Source organism: Manis javanica, chromosome 11 (assembly GCF_040802235.1).
Source record: "Manis javanica isolate MJ-LG chromosome 11, MJ_LKY, whole genome shotgun sequence".
Taxonomy (NCBI): Eukaryota; Metazoa; Chordata; class Mammalia; order Pholidota; family Manidae; genus Manis; species Manis javanica.
In genome coordinates this window covers 108,448,170-108,465,565 of record NC_133166.1, presented here as the reverse complement: position 1 = coordinate 108,465,565, position 17,396 = coordinate 108,448,170, and the positions used below count along the sequence as shown (strand labels likewise).

The 17,396-nt window shown below is 41.6% G+C and overlaps 1 protein-coding gene across 17 annotated transcripts in view; it reads right to left on the bottom strand.

Moving 5' to 3' along the window:
- Positions 1-17,396, bottom strand: part of DENND1B (DENN domain containing 1B) — a 268,058-nt gene that overhangs the window by 19,038 nt on the left and 231,624 nt on the right. The window lies entirely within an intron of this gene.

Here is a 17,396-nt window from a genome sequence, read left to right as displayed (position 1 = left end):
CTCCCAGGGCACACCTCGCACCCTTCCGTAGGCTGGCCTCTCGGGCCGCCCCAGCCACGCGGAGGTCGGCTCCAGGCCCGCCCGACCGCCCTCCTCTCGCACGCCCCGCAGAGCCTCCTGCATCTCCCCCCACGCTGACGTGTCTCCTGGAACTCCCCTCGCCGGCTGTCCCTTTCTCCAAGCGCCCTTCCTGCCGTGGCTCGAGTCCCCCTCTCAGGAAGTGCCTCCCACCCGTCAACCAGCCTGCGCGTCGCGTGTGCTCCCGCAGCACCTGCCCACGGGGCTCGAGCACTCGGCTGTGGTCACGGCGACGTTCTCTCCCCACTGACAGGCGCCCTGCCGGTGTCTCTCACCCCACACGTGTGCGGCACGTCATCAATGTCGGGAAAACCATGCGGGACAGAAAGGCCAAAGGTCACGGATGTCTTGCCAGCGGGGTTCTGGATGCTGCTCAGGGGACTCCGCAAGGCCGCCTGATTCTGGGGCTGCGTCTCTCGCGGCCTTTAACTCCCTTTCCAGGAGAGACGGGACAAACTGTGCGACCACAGGCCTGTCTGACCTGGGGCCAGGACAAGCCGCTGTCACGGGACAAAGCTTGGCCCTGTTATGGAGCCGGTGCCTGCGACGTCCTTCCAGGAACACTGCCTGGTGCCTGACTTTCTAGCAGGCCTGGATGGACCCTTAGCAAATCTGTAAAACCTCTAGCGAAATTCACCCTCATGTGTAAACATTTCAGGTAAAACATATGGTGGAAAACTTTACTTGGCTTAGTTTCCTAAAGTCAGGATAGCAAATAACAGAATTTAATAAGCCCAATGTGAGAATTCTTACAAGAACTTCCAGAAAGAAGTAAACTCTGTGGCCGTAGCTGGTCAACACTGCGTGACTCTAGGCGGCTTATCGGGCCGGCCGACACTCCTGCGGCTCCGACGCCGACAGTCAGGCCTGGCCTGGTGGGAACGGCCTGGCCTCTGAGATGAGGACGACCTGTGCGATTCTGAGGATCATACATGGGGGCCTATCAGGAGAACCGTGGAAGACTGAAATGGGCAAACACGGCTGGTGTCCTTCCAAAGAACCCTGGGCATCGTCCAGCACCCCTTGTCAGGGTCATCTGACGTCACAGACGCCTGCGCCATCCACGGTGTCCGGGTACTATGACCCTGCAGAGACACCTCTTCCATGGAGATGCAAGGACACGCTGTCCGGCCGGGACGCGGCCGTCCTGGAGCGAACGACAGCGGTGCCGGTACCCGCCGGCATGTCCGCCTTGGTCCTGACCGTCCTGGTGTCGGCTTTTGGACTGTCTTCTGCACCAGTCCCTCTCGTCTTACCGGCTCCTGCATCGGCTAACAAGCCAAGTGAAGTAGGGGCCTCACAGTCTTACCCTCCAACAGAATCGTTCTTTGGAGTGGGCACCTGCGCTCTGTGCCTCCTCCGTACAGCTAGGTAGTTTCTGTTGACCGCTTAAATGAATTTAAAGAACTGATAAAATATATAATGTAAAGAAGAAAATACTGATTAACACAAACATTTTAAGTGTCCACAAGGCACAAACGAACGTTATATTCACTGATCCACTCAACAAAGATCAAGAAATACCCCGTGCGTGCCAGGCACTGGGCTGTAAGCTAGGGCACAGTGACGACCAGGAGCAGGCTTTGTGCTCATGGGGTCACCTCCTTATAAACCAAGCCTGAACCACACCGAGTGGTCACATGACTGCAACGCCCTCAGGAAACAGCGCTGCGGGAAGCCCGACCTCCTCAGGGGGCTGAGGGAAGTCTTTCCCCGGGGGAGGTTTGTGCTGAGCCCTGAGTTCAGCAGGTGATCCCGAGAGCAAACAGAAGCCCCGCGACCCACCGGGAGGCAGCTGGTGCCCGGGGGCTGACACAGCTCGGAAGCCCGTGGTCCTGCAGTTGCCCTTCTCACCACCAGGTGGCACACAGACACCAAGAAGATGAAAGGCTGGAAGATTTACATTTATGGAGGTTACATATATTAAAGAAGTGGGCCAGTCTGGGGTCTCCGGCAAAGAGAGGGACATGGGAGACGGTGGGTGGACGCGCGCAGGAGCTGGACCCTGACGAGCAGACCTTTGCAACGGAGGGTAACAAAAAGCCATTTACTGTTTGTTTGTTTTTCCTTCAAAAAATACTTGGGAACCTACTGAAAGCTGCTACTGTGCATTCCTTGAAATCTTAAAAAAATTCTTGCTGTCTCTTCATTCCACACATATCCAATAGGCACCTGGTGTTACGTGTGCTGGCGTTTTCCACGCTGTGAGTCACACAAAAGAGAAGATGTTCCCTCCTCCTGAGAGTTCTAAAAATTACATGGTGGAAATGACAAAATACTGAATAAATAAAGCAGTTATAAATATAAACTTATTATTCATCGTATGAATATAACTGAATTCAAACTTTTTGATCACGGATGAAAACTTAGGTAAATGATCATTAATACTGGCCATGATTAATGTCAAATTAGTATTTCTAACAAGTGGGTTCAGCCAACAAACTAATAATATTTACAATACAGAACTGTAATTACAAACTATAAATAACAGTATATTCTGGGACAAAATAAGGAAGCTTAGAAGTTTCAGAATTGTCCAGACCTGGTGCAGTTGTGGCATTAATAACGGTCACTCACTGGTAACCCAGACGCTGTACAAGTCAGCAGGTCACTAACAGCATCTGCAAATCTCCTGGGTGCCTCAGCTGATCATGAAAAGAGGGCACGTTTTTTGGCTGCAGAAGGACACTCCAAGAAAACGACGCAAGCAGAGTCTGACATTAACAAAACAAAGAACTGAAAGTCAGATGGGGGGCTGGACACCACATTTCTCAGTCAGGTTCCTACCAGGCCCTAAACACATACAATAAAGTGCATACACAGTATATGTAAATATCTATATAATTTTGGAATAAAGCACTTGTACAGCAAGCGATGCTTACTAAGAATGTGAAAAAAATAGTAAATTAATGCAAAAGAAAGGTTATCAGCCTGGAATGAATTTTTTAAAGAAGATACTGTACTGCAGAAGGGAGACACACAACGGAATGAAGACTGGTTGCGACCCCTTCCATCTGGAGGAGGCACTGTGAGCAGACACACAGTGACAGAGGCAGAAGGCCCAGGTCCCGGCAGCACCCAGCGAACCGTCGGAAGAGACGTCAGGAGAGAAGTCTGCATCAGCTACGACACACAGCGAATGCTCCTCCTCAAAAGTCTGTGGATGCAGGACCATGAGACTCCGTGCTGGTGCCCAGCAGCTGTGACTCTTGCAGTTGTCATTTTGGTCACTAGATGGCAGACAACTACTAATAAGGCAAAATGCTGGGGGGTCTGAACTCACAGCAGGGACAGGGGTGGGGAAAAATAAGGATGCGGGCAGATGAATGGGAAAATAAATTTGTTAGGCTTCTTGAAACTAACATGCCTGTCACATAGGAGTTTTTTTGAGAATAGGTACCTCTGTGCTACTCTCCCCACTTCAGGGTTGGAGTAACTGAGGTCAGAAGGGTTACCTTGCAACCCAAAGTCTACAGCAAACCTCTGAGCTTACGCATTTTGCAGCCTAAACTTACATGCATGGAACAGAATAATTTAAGAAACTCTACTATAAAGAATTACAATGGCAATTCCTAAGACACACATGGTGGAGTATAACTTGAAAGAACTTTAATGTCATGTGCTGTGATTTTACAGGTGTTGATGGAAGCGCAGTTAAGTGGCTTACCCCTGACTGATGTGCTTCAATGTGTTAGATGTTTTAAATACTAAACTTTTATTCATTAAATACCAACTTTACCACAAATTTGGGTGAACATTTTCCCTGCTTTACATATCAGGAAACCAGAAGCTTAAGGAAGCAAATGTCTTGGGCGAGAAGAGACAGTCAGTGACAGTGAGGACCCCAGGGGCGCTCTGCCTCCCCAGAAAGGGCTCTCCTTATGATTACAGCAGAGAAGTAAGTCCCGAGAGATTCTGAAGAAACAAACGTCCGAGAGTTAGCCTCAGAAGACTTAAGATGGCGAGTTTCAACCTCCTTTTTTTCAATGGAGGTGGGAGTTACAGAATGCAGAAAAGTGCTGACGACCCAGGTAGGCAGACGGCAGGATGAAGAGGCCAAAGGCACTGAGACGGACATCTCTGCCAGGACAGAGGAGGAGATTGGAAGAATTAACAAGATACATGTTTGGTGAGGTCTGATCGATTCAGCTGATGAAGGGCATTACTATTAGGCTAAGGAGATAAGCTTTTTTAGAAGCATCAAAATAATATTTCTGAGCAGGTGGGTGATACACTAGTCTAGTTCAGGAGGGAAGACTTTGAAGTGGTCCAGACACACCCAAGAACCCATTACTGACTCTCCCACTCCATAGGGACCTTGTCTTTCTCAGCTTCATTCACTTTATTCCCTATCACTTGGCTGCCACCTGATATATGCTCTCATATAAAGGTAGTGCTTCATTTTAACTACATTCCTGTCTTACCAAGTCCTTGAGACCAAGAATCCTATCTTTTCATACATTTTGCATCTAATTCCACTTACATTTAGAATGCAAAAAAGCAGCAAAAGAATGTCAGCTCCTATCCTAACAATGAGACAAAGCTGGATAACCTAAAAAGAAAATCATAATTTTTCTTGAACCTGTCAGAGCGCTGACTTGTAATGCAACCAAGTGAACTGAATTCCACCGAGTTATAAGCCCCTCCAAGGAGAGATAAGAGGCAGCATCTATTCCATTCTTGGCAAAGTACAAGGGAAGAGGAAATCTGCTGAAATGTCAGTCTTAAGCACCGAGCATGGGCTCCCACGGCAGCCTGGAACAGCCAAGAGTCTAGCAGACAAGGAGGACTTGCACTCCCAGGCTCTCTCACAGACAAAATCTTATAATTCTATTTGCTAAATAAGGCAAGCCTACCATTTGGTGCTGCAGAGAAAGACTGGGGCAAACAGGAGACTGAAAAGAGCTTCCCTGATGGTGCCAGGCCTGTAGGAGGCGATATGCTGCTACAGGGGGGCAGATATGAAGCCCCAGTTGTTGTTCAAGGAAATCATTTATATGTAACAAAAACCTTAAGCTGCTGGCAGATGGTCAGCAAACTCAATCCCAAGATGCTGGGGGAGGTGTGGGAGCAAAAGTCTACACCTCAGGGAGGAACAGGAGACCTTTCAGCACAGGCTCCTACACTAGAAACAAGCAGGAGTCCGCTACCATCAGCAGAGGGCAGGCAGCCCTCAATCCGCTACAACTAATCACAGATATTAGGAGTTCATCTTCCATGGGGGAGGGGGGGAGAGGAGGGATGCTAGGAAAGTCCCACACCTGAGGCAGGAGCACACGGCCTGCTAAGACTGAGAATGGCCCAGAGCACAGTGAACCCAGGGAGCTAGGGCCAAGCGACCAGCGACAGAAGTCACCTGCCGGAGGAGAGGCGGGAACACTGAGGGGATCCTGTGTGTGGCTGAGGGGTTCCAGGACTGCTGACAGCTGAGGGCGCAGGTGGAAAACTAAGAAAAACTTTCCTGTACCTCTGCTGGAAGTGCTTCACTCTAAGACCAAGGTGATAGCAGCCCACTGCAGGTGATGACATCAGCAAAACCCAAAGCAGTTCAACTTGTGTGGACTCAACCTCTTGTGTTACCAGCGTTACAGAAGAGGAGTTTGGGTTATTTCTGTGTGTACGTACTATTAACTGACTCTTGACTCCTTTTTTACACACAGGACCCAGCACTCAGGAACTACCAGAAATAAAACAGTGAGAAAAAAATTAAATATGGACAATATGCATAAACAGATGATAGCAGAGAGACAGAATCTATAATAGTCAAGTTGCAATGATAGAAATAAAAAAAAACATGATATAAGAGATGAGGAAATCTTTTGATGGGCTCATCAGCAGACTGAAGAATCAGTGAATTTTAAAGCAAGTCAATAGAAATGATCTAAAATGGCATTTCTATACATTAAAAATGACTATCTGAAAAAGGAATAGAGAAAACAATCCCATTTACAAGAACAAAAAAAATAATAAAATGATTAGAAATAAATCTAACCATAAAGATCTATACAACTAAAACTTTAAGACACTGATGAAAAAAACTGAAGACAGAAAAATAATGGAAAGATACACTATGTTCATGGATTATAAGAGTTAATATTGTTAAAATGTCCATCTACAGATTCAATGTAATCCCCACTAAACTTCCAATGTCGTTTTTCACAGAAATATGAAAAACAATCCTAAAATTCATGTGGAACCACTAAAGACCCCAAATAGCCAAATCACCAAAGAACAAAGCTGAAGCATCACACTTCCTGATTTCCAACAGTATTGCAAAGCTGCAGTCATCAAAACTGTACGGCACTGCTATAAAAACAGACATACAGACCGATGACACAGACTCAAGAACTCAGAGATAAACCCGTGCATGTATGGTCGACTGATATTTGGTGAGGAGGCCAAGAAGATTCAATGGTGAAAGGACAATCTCTTCTTCAGTAAATGGTGGTGAGAAAACTGGATATTCACATGCAAAAGAATAAAACTGCATGAATTTCATCTTATACTACTCACAAAAATCAATTTGGAATGACTGAGGACTTAAACTTAAGACCTGTAATCGTAAAGTTAATAGGGAAAAGTTGACATTAGTCTTGGTGATGATTTTTTTGAATATGACACCAAAAGCACAAATAACAAAAGCAAAAATCAACATGTGGGATGACATCAAACTGAAAAACTTCTGCAGAGTGAAAGAAATGATCAGCATAATAAAAAATTTCCCCCCATTCTCACGTGAGAAAACATTTGCAAATCATATATATAATTAGGGGTTAATATATAAAATATACAGGGAATTCATATAACTCACACAAGGAAAACCACAACGAGAAATCACCTCATGACTGTTAGAATGGCTGTCATCAAAGAGATAACAAATGCCGGCGAGGATGTGGAGAAAAGGAAACTTTGTGCACCACTGGGAGAAATGTAAAATTGGTATGGACACTATGGGCAAGAATACGAACATTTCTTAAAAAAATTAAAAGTAGAAATACCATATGATCCAGCAATCCCACCTCTGGGTACTTTCAGAAGGAAATGAACACACTCTCTCATAAGGGTACCTGCACCCCATGCAAACTTGCAGCACTATTCACAACAGCCACGACGTGAAACACCTAAATGTCCACCAGTGGATGAATGGATAAAAAAATGTGGCACATATATACAACAGAGTATTATCCAATAAACAAGAAGGGAATCCTGCCATTTGTGACAACATGATGGACTTACAGGGCATTATGCTAAGTGAAATAAGTCAGACAGAGAAAGACAAATAGTACATGATCTCATTATCAAGTGAAATCTAAAAGAGCCAAAATCAAAGCAGACTGGTGGTGGCAGGGGCTGGGGGTGGGGAAAAGAGGAGATGTTGGTCAAAGGGTACAAACTTCCAATTATAAGTTCTGGGACCTCATGTGCAACACAGTGCCTCTAGTGAGCAGTGCTGTGTGATACGCTTGAAAGTTCCTGAGAGTGACTTAAATGTTCCCACCACCACAACAAATAAATGGAAATTATGTGAGATGAAAGATGTGTCAACTAACTTTATTGTGGTAAACACTCTGCAATGCATACATGTACTAAATTTAAAAAATGAGAAATTTTCTAAACAAACACGAAGAGAAATGAGAGCCAGGAAACAGCAGTGAACAGCATGGAGCACCCAGGAGTCGGGGGTGCTGTCACCTGGTCTGACCCACTGCGCTCCCGGCACAGAGTGGGCTTTTTTACTAGATTGTTGCGGGGTTGCTATGGTAGCTGAGAGAACAGAAACAGCATTACCCGATTTTATTAAACTTACAGTGAGTGCTGAAAGAACAAATTCTATCACTATGCTAATTTCAATCGCTGCTATAACACTACAAAGGCGGACATAACTATTATAATTTTATATCTCGGAAGGCTCCGTAGATTGGAGAGGTTAAGGAAGTAACTCAAGGTGAAATGCTGCCAAGCGGCAGAGCCGATACTCTAGCCCCAGCCTGCTGTACTGGGAAGCCTAAGGTCCTCACACCCCTACGCGACACCCTTCTAGTGAGTAAGGTCCAGGTCCAGGAGTGAGAAGGGAGGATGGACACAACGGTCAGTGGAGGGAAGTCCTTGGAATCGGCAGGCGAGGGTCATCAGTGAGGCAGGGGGACAGTACTATGGACGTCCGGTAGTTTTTGTCAACTGAATTAGACTCTCCACTAGGTTTTTCCATTTGGTCCACACTGTACCATTAACTGCATTAGAGGGAGCTTATTTTAGTTAAAATCAAGCTGGGGACTCCTCTAGAATTAGACTGAAGAAATCTCCATATCAGATTTTGGAGAGAGAATATCCGAATGGGCCCCCTGACAGACTCTTTTTATTGACATTACGAAGTTTCCCTTAGGAAGTTTTTACTTCCTTTAGGAAATTTATTTTGGCAAGGTAGTGTATCAAGATCACCATAGAAAGACAGTACTGTAGAATTCATTTCTCCGTTTTGTATAGTCAGAGGCTATAAAAACCTAACCAAGGGCAACAATGTACCAGCCATTCTCCAGGTCCTCTCACTGAAGTGAGCTGATGGGTGGCGGGCAGACCGCGTATCCACAGGGCTCATTATCCACCTGTGATTATAAGCGACATGACTAGGAATTAATAGTCTTCAGCTAGCTTTTAAGAACTGCTCACATGCTAAGTAATTATATTAACTACAAATACTTAAAATATATTGTTTATTTTTTCTGTTCTTTAGTATTTGAAAAATGCAAAATGTAACAAGGATCTTGCAGTGACTCTTCAGCACGGAGAGATTACTGAGCAGCAGCATGAATACAGGTTATATGACTAGCAAAATATTATTCTCAAAGCAAAATAAATAAACATGTAATCCTTTGATGAATGGCAAACTATTTGCAATTTCTCTTCTGCTGACAGGGTTTCAATATTTCAACATTTAAAAAGGTTTCTGATACACAATGAGTCCACTGTATTTTTAAAAAAACACAGAATTTGGTTGCTTTTACTGACTGAGGTGGAGATGAATTTTCTAGCTGAGATAAACAATTAAAAAGTCACATTGATGAACAGAACCATATTATTTCCAATCATTTTAATAAACTGTAAAAAGTACATTAACTAAAGATTAAAATATTTGATTTATAAAATAATTATAATTGGATTTTATTTTTCAGATTAACATATCAATATATAATAAGCATAAATGTATGTGTGTGGAAAGAGTCTTAAAATTGTTTCTGTATTAAATGTAGCAAGAATCTTAACAGAAATTGCAATTATATTTTGGTTTCAAAAAGCATTATTTCACAACTGTCAAAGATACTGATAAAAGCAAAGAGAGAACAGACTTCTGTGAAAAGACCAGTATTATACCCAAATGTGAGAAGAACATAAAGAACTTCCAGAGAAGGCAGCAAACATAACAGTCCTGTTTTGTAATTGGTATGGGGGCACACACTAACTTAAAATATTTATATATTATTCTAATATTTTATGCTCCAATCAGGAAATATAACAATGTACAGTAGATATAAATCCAGTTCAAATTATAATAAGATTCTATCACACTGTTGTAGTTATATACCTAATGATATTCCGGTCAATTTCTCTCTTGAGGGACATTAACAGTAGGGCAGCAGGAACCTTTACAAAGAAAGACTGGCTTTTCCTTTCATCAATGCTCATACTGATCTCTGACCAACCTTAAAAGCAGTTCTGTATGTACAAAATAGCAAGAAAATCATCATTTCTTTATCCAGGACTCCTGGAACAAAATAAAAATTTGTCTATAAAAATCTAAACAAAAAACTGTCTAAAATATTTTTGGAATAGAGACCTGTTAATTTCACAAAAGCCCTTAAAATAATTCAAGTGGTAATGGGGGTAACTCACAAAGTTAAACAGAACTGAAAAGAGGAAAAATATTGGCAATCTGATTACTGATGTAAAGAGTAGAATTGTAACATTCATTATATTTACTAAATGGAAAAATTGAGTACCTTTATTTTTGTTTCAAGACTTTGTAATAAAGGACACAGCCATTTGTGGCAATAAATTTGAAAAGTACAATTATAACATTAAAAAGATATGTTTCAACCTAAAAGCATCTCATAATATATACTAGACGTGTTCACATAAGCAAGGCCATCTTCTATTACGTCTTTTTAGTATACTAGGTATTATTCAGCACAGCTAAACATTTAAAAATGAAACCCTGGTCAGTTAGTGAAGGAAGTTGGTTTAGAGTTACTTCTTTGAAAGAATAATGCTCTTGAACAGTTTTATGATGATATAAATGCTTCAATGTGCCCTCTACTGTGTTCCTAAAAGATACTACTCTGAAAGACAGATTTTATAATTATAAATTTTGTTTTGCTTACAAGGAAATAAAGTATTACAATGCCCACCAGAGGGCACCTTTGTAATCCATAACTGAATTTGGGTGGGTGGCGGGTGGCAGGGCACAAATTTAACTATAATCAAATGTGACATGTTAGAAATTAATATTATTTCAACAGAACAACAGAGAAAGAATAGTTTTCTTTAAATTAACAATGTGTTTTCATTGAGGCAGTATTTTTTGTGGACATCTTTTAATTGAAACATTTCCCTAACTTATTTTTTTAATTTCTATCATTTGAGACTTAATAATAGATTTCCTTATCATTTTAATTCAACATTTTAGCTTGACTGTAATAATAGTGCTCTCAATACTGGTCAAAATTAAACAAAATGCTAGAAGTAAAAAAATAAGGGCTTTTTGCTTATTATGACTTGGTTAAGCATATTTTTATTATTTTATAAAACTGGTAACTGAGTATTCTTCCCAATTATCTGGACCACCACCATACACATTTCTTCCTCCTCCTCCCAGCTCACAATTATCTTTCTCATTGTGGCTTAGAATCACTTTTTCTTGGTCAGAAGCAGCAGGGTCTACCCTCTGCAAACAATGACTGTACCATTTCTTTCTATACCAATAAAACAAAGCCATTCAATGGGCTGTATTTTTCCAAAGATCCCAACAAGTGTGCCATTTTCTGAGACCTGTTATGCCACCCTGGGCAAGAAACACTATTTTTAATTACTTTCATTTTATTCCCAGAGTTCACTGAATTCCTATGAAGAAAAGTGTCATAAATACAATTCTAAAAGCCGCACCCTAATGGTGTGAATATTCCATCATTTAATATATTTAGGAAATAATTTATAAGATAAAAACTTAGATTCTCTAAATTTCACAAAAATGTCATTTGCAGCATTTAAAACATGAGATTTGTTATCTGTAAGATGTAAACTAAACCACCTGATTGCTCATATTTTTTAAAACACACTTACATACTGGGATTTATTTTAATTTCCCATTCAACCAAAATGTGGCTTTGAAATGCCCTACTTTCAAGTGTCTACATGCCAAAAAGGTATACGTAACTTTTAAGTGCATTCTTTGATGAAATTACATCTCTTATCAATTATGAAACGAACCCCCTGCTGTTGCACTAGATTCTACAAATCCATTAGGACGATTTATAAATCATCAAATACACGAGCACACAAAAAGATGGCAAAATTTCATTCTTAGCGTGCATTTCACCTTACATAATGTATAAAAATGGAAAATCACAGATTTCACATCATATTTTATGGTGCACACCTCTTCCTTATTTTCTATATGTCAACATATTTAAAAACAGAGTAAATGACCACTAGCTTAATAGTACTTGGTCTCATTAGTAGAAATTACAACTTCTACACATATTTCTATTTGTAAACACTCTATTTGGGTTAAGGTCTTGACTATGTTCCACGTGTGGGTATCTATCAACAGGCACCCTGCTTTCTATCATATTACAAGTGGAAAAATAACCTTCCATTCATAGTTTCTCAGTAGCTTTTACACAGTTAACTGGATAGGCTGAAAGTAAATCTGAGGGCATTGCTATGTGTCCCAGACATGAAATGGTTAAGAATGATGTGTGTGCCGGGGTTTTAATAGGGCTGACAACAAAAAGCTCCGATCCCCCGCTCTCACTGGTCCCGCCGCAGGGCTGTGCCTGCTCAGGGCCGTCCATCTGCTAAGGCCGACTTGTGGCACAGCAACACTCCTGCCTGCGGCTTGCCAGTCTAGTGAGTGTGCGTATGTGTGTCTCACGCAGACACACAGATACATACACATTATAATTATATAATAAGAATGGCTAGTGTTATTTAAATGGTGCTTAGATTCATATGAATTTTGTATATTATCTGAAGAATTTCTCATTTTTAGAAAATTACAATCAATTTTTACTGGTAAGTATTTTAAGCAATTTTAGATGACAGGCTTAATCTAAACATTGTTCACTAAGTCTACAGTATTTGGTTCTAAAATAAAATAGATGAAAGAAGGTAAGTATGTGGCAGGATTAAAATGTTCTGCACCATGACCACTGGCAGTATTCTCCCCGGAGCCGACCAGCTCTGTTTTCAATAAAACCAGAGGAGGACCCTTTCCCTGGAGCCCTGTTAGATGGGCTGCTCTTGGAGCTGTCATCTCCACACAAAAGGGAAAAGGGCTGGGCTTTACAAACGTAGAGCCTAATTGGGAGAGCTTCATGGCTGTACTCCTGACATTTATTTAAGCCTCATCAACAAAACAGGAAATAACCATACTAATTAGCAGACTAGTGCACAAATTACTATTTGTTGGGGGATAGATGTGGATTCACCATCTATTCCAGAGATAAGTTAAGTAATGGAACACAGACCTAAAACAACATACATTTTCATTTTTATTCTTTTCTGTATACCCAGACCCTGAAACTTTTTCAGTTCAAAACACATTCTTGGAATTTAAATTACCATGATCTCATTTTCATCTTTTGAGAACAGATGAAAATACAGGTGTTTCATTCACACAAGTCTAGCTGAAAACTGGAAATGTAAGGTTCTTTATACAGCTGAGTCAGCTTGTCAAATGGACGAGCAAATGGGCCAGGAACGGGCAAGTCAAGCTCATATTCTTCATTTAGATAACTTAACTGACAATCAGATGACACACTCGAGGTCTCATAAACTTACAACCCAAGAGATTTTTCAGTACAATAAGCTGTATATTTATTTTCAAATTCAAACTAGGATGTAAAGTCATGCCTAGTGAGAATGAAGATGGACAATTTTAGGTCCCACTGCCTGGTGACCAGAGGCCCCTAGAAACTGACTCCTGTGGGACACAAGCCCACGGGAGGAAAGTCGGATGCTTGTGCCTCCGCAGTAAGAAGAGACCTGCAGCTCGGGGCACGTGTGGAGGCGTTAAGTGGGTGGCTGCCAATGGCTAATAATCCGCATACATCATCTATAATGCCCACAGCACCCCAGGAAGATGACATGTACTGTCACTGCCATTCACAGAATGCAGAAGGCCAGGCCCAGGGTGGCTACGCTTGGTTCAGTGCCAAACGCCAACCTTGTCCAAAGTCAAGTCCCTCTGGCTATGAGCTCCATCCCCTTGTCTCCGACAGGCACCCCACCTCCAGAATCAGCGGGCCTGTTTTCCAATGTCTGTCCTACCCTGCTATTTATTACCTGTAGGACTCTGGGCACATTTCTTAATCTCTGCTCCCCTGTTTCTACATCTTGAAAATAGGGATAACAGTTCTCACTCTGCTTGGATTATTGGGAGTTTTAAATTAGTCATGTAATGCACACAGACATACATACACAGCCATCCTCACTGTTAATCAAGGAACTGTCTCTCTTCATCAGTTTTCCAAGCCTGCTCTCATGTGTTTTATGTTATTTCAATTGTATAACAATTGACGTTTGGAAAATCGTAATAAAAACATCAAACGTACCTGGTTACCAAATCCCATAGATCTGTACAGAATCCTGTTTTTAGGTGCCTGAATTTACCACATTGCAAGACTTCTAAGAGAAATCGGTTATTTGAATAATCAAGCATAAAAAGGGGCCCAGGCGTGCTTCCACCAAGAGGCCGGTTCTAACAGGAGCAAGCGGTGCTACTCTTTTCGATTCAGTGAGACTTACAGAGAGGAGAGCAAGTGCCCTAAGCTTGTTTCTGCTTGTAGCCTGCTTCATTTTTTGAAGGCAGTTCAACTCCCCTGTGAAAGCTAAGGTAACAGCTTGGAAGCAAGCTGCCTTTGAGAGAGGTACTACTGAACTTGAGCATTTTAGATGACAGCTGCAGAGAGGACACCAGATACAGAGCAGCAAATTTCTGTCTCCTGAAAAGCTGATTCTCGCCTCCACTAGGTTCCTGCACAGACTGGAGCTCTCGGGACCTCAATTTGCCTGTGGATCCGCCTCGACAACCCATTTCCTTGAAGCATTGTGCACCTCCACAACCTTTTAAAAAAAACTCTTTGTGCATTAAAATCATGGTTCTGTTTTTCTCCTAATTTTGGCTGCTAAGCCCTTAGATTCTTACTACACTTACTTTCTCTCTGTTTTGAATTTTATCTGAATTAAATGAATTTTAATATTTCATTCTATGATTCTTTGTAAGAGGTAAATTTATTTTTGGAACAGGTAGAATATATATGAGTAATTAATACATTATATATGTATTAATATATAATCACATTAAAATATATATGTGAGTAATTAAAACAATATTTCTGACAGATTTATAAAAATCTAGATTCTGCCTTTTATCACATCTAACTATTCCTAGAAATGCTTATATATTTAACTGAAAATCTTACTGTGCTCACGGTTCTAGCACCAGCTTTCTGTCTCCCCCACAATAAACAGGCACATCTCGCCTACCTGCACTTGGTGGGCCCTGCGTTCGTGCACGTTGCAGGCTGGTGCCGGCCCTGCACTGAGCAAGTCTGTCGGCACCATTTCTCCAGCAGCATTTGCTCACTGTGTTTCTGTGTGCCACATTCTGGTAATTCTCCCGATATTTCAGATTTTCTTACTATCACTAGTGATCAGTGATCTTGGATGTCACTGCTGTAATGCCACAAACCATGCCCATCTAACGACAGTGAGGTCAGCCGATACATGTGTGTGATCCACCATCCCCGTTTCTCCCTCTCCTTAGGCCTCTGAGACACAGCATTGAAATTAGGCCAATTAGTAACCCAACAATAGCCTTTGAATGTTCAAGTGAGAGGAAGAGTCCCCCTCTCTGACTTAAATCACAAGTTAGAAACAGTTAAGCTTCGTGAGGAAGGCAGGTCAACAGCCTAGTGAGCCCGAAGCCAGGCTTCCTGCACCGGTGAACCCAGTTGTGAATGCGAAGAAAGAGTTCCTTCTAAGGAAATCAGAAGTGCTGTTCACGTAATTGATACGTGCACACATAAGTGACAGAGAGTGAAGCAGCCCTATGGCTGACACGGAGGATGTTCTCATGGTCTGGAGAGAAGATCAAACCAGCCACAACACTGCCTCAAATTAAGCCAGAGCCTCATCCGGAGCAAGGCCCCGAGTTTCTTCCATCCTGTGAGGCCGAGAGAGGGGAGGAAGGGCAGAAGAGTAGCTGGAATCCGGCAGAGAAGGTTAGAAAGCCAGTGCCCAGAACATCCGGTGAACACGCGCGCAGAGAGAACAGGGCAGGCGGGAGAAAGGGACCGAGAGAAGCCGGGGCCGGTGCAGGGGCTGGGGGGACGGATGCCGTGGGGCTGACACGCTGCCCAGCCTGCTTTCTGCGTTTTGTAGTTCCAGTCCCACCAGAGGCCTCCACACATTCCTGCGTTTGGGCGCCCTACAGGATGCCTATATCCTTGTAATAAGTACTCTAATACTGTCTTACTTCATTTGTTCAAGTTTGCTAACATTATGAAATTAAAGATAATTCAAATCAGGGACTACACGACAGCGTCCATGTGGATGCACCATGGTCTGCTTTTATGAACAGGCTGCCGGCCGCAAGCGCTAGCACTTCAGAGAGCTGTAACTATCCACCCAAAGAAGTAAGATCGGTGTTGCATGAAAATGTGCATTCTGGTAACTTTGGCGTGAAAGAAGGGTGGGAAGTAGCAAGGAAAAATTGCCAAAGGGCCTCAAATTTACCTCTTTGTTAAGTGTATATGTGAATCTAAAACTAAACAATCAAATTTCAATTATAGAAAAAATACAAGCAAAAGTAAATATTAAATCATGATAAATATTACTGGAAATATGAACTCAAATTATTTAGCTGTTAAAATATATTTACGCAGATATATACACCTATTTATATAATAGGACATACGTATATAAAGAACATACATACCAGGTATGCACATTCCCTGAAACACAGATATTTATCACTTGAAAAGTAAAGATTGTTATTCAGACATTATCAGCATCTCAGCATTGGCATAATACATCTATAAATATGTTGGTTTAGTAAATACCTATATGCCAAATAGGAAGATCATATTATAACTCTTAAAAGAATAAGCCCTACTTCTCTTACTTCATGTTAGAGTGAGTATTCATCATGCCCCCTGAAAAGCACACAAAACACTCATTAATGAATGCAGATAACTGAAGTAATGATATTATAATAAATGACACTCATGAGAATTCAGGATAAGTATACGACAAATGCAACCTATTATCCTGTAAAGTTTTCTATAACCTAATACAATTTTCTCTATTAGGTATTATATCTCTAGGAATTATCAGAAAACAAAAATAGAAATCAGTAACATTTTATAGTTAAATTATGATAGAAACACTATGCCATGTTAAAGGTCAATTTAAAAATTTAAATATGAAGAGCTGAAAACAGTTTTCTTAACTTAAAAATGAACATTTAGGATAGATGATTCTCCAGTTTAAGTGTTTGCAGCTTAAAGCATCCTGTAGGTAACAAAGATCCCACATTCTTTTCACATAAAAATCTATTTACCATGGGAAATATAACCTAAATTTTCCAATATTAAGACAGTAAACATTTTGCAAAAGTTTTAAGATGTTAAAACTTGAGTACAGATAGCAATTGAACATATTAAGAGATGCGTAAAAAACTGAGAATCAATTACAAATCCGTCATCAGTTTTAAGTTAAATGTTTTCCAGTTAACAGTACTAGCCAGAGAAGGTTTATATACTTGGAGAATAATTATTTTATTGAAAGTCTTACTTCAGGTGTACAGTGACATGTACTGCTAACATGCTGCAAGTAAGCAATACTAACATATGAAAACACAGCTTCATAAGTGCACAGATCATAAAGAAGGCACGCTGTATGCTCTAAAAGTGAAGGCAGACACCTCGTTTTTCCTAGCATGCCTGCAACAGTCCCTGGTGCGCAGCAGGTACTGAGTATCTGGACTAGCAGGTTTTCTTCACTAGGCCAGGGATTAGCACAGCCTCGTGGCTGTCTCC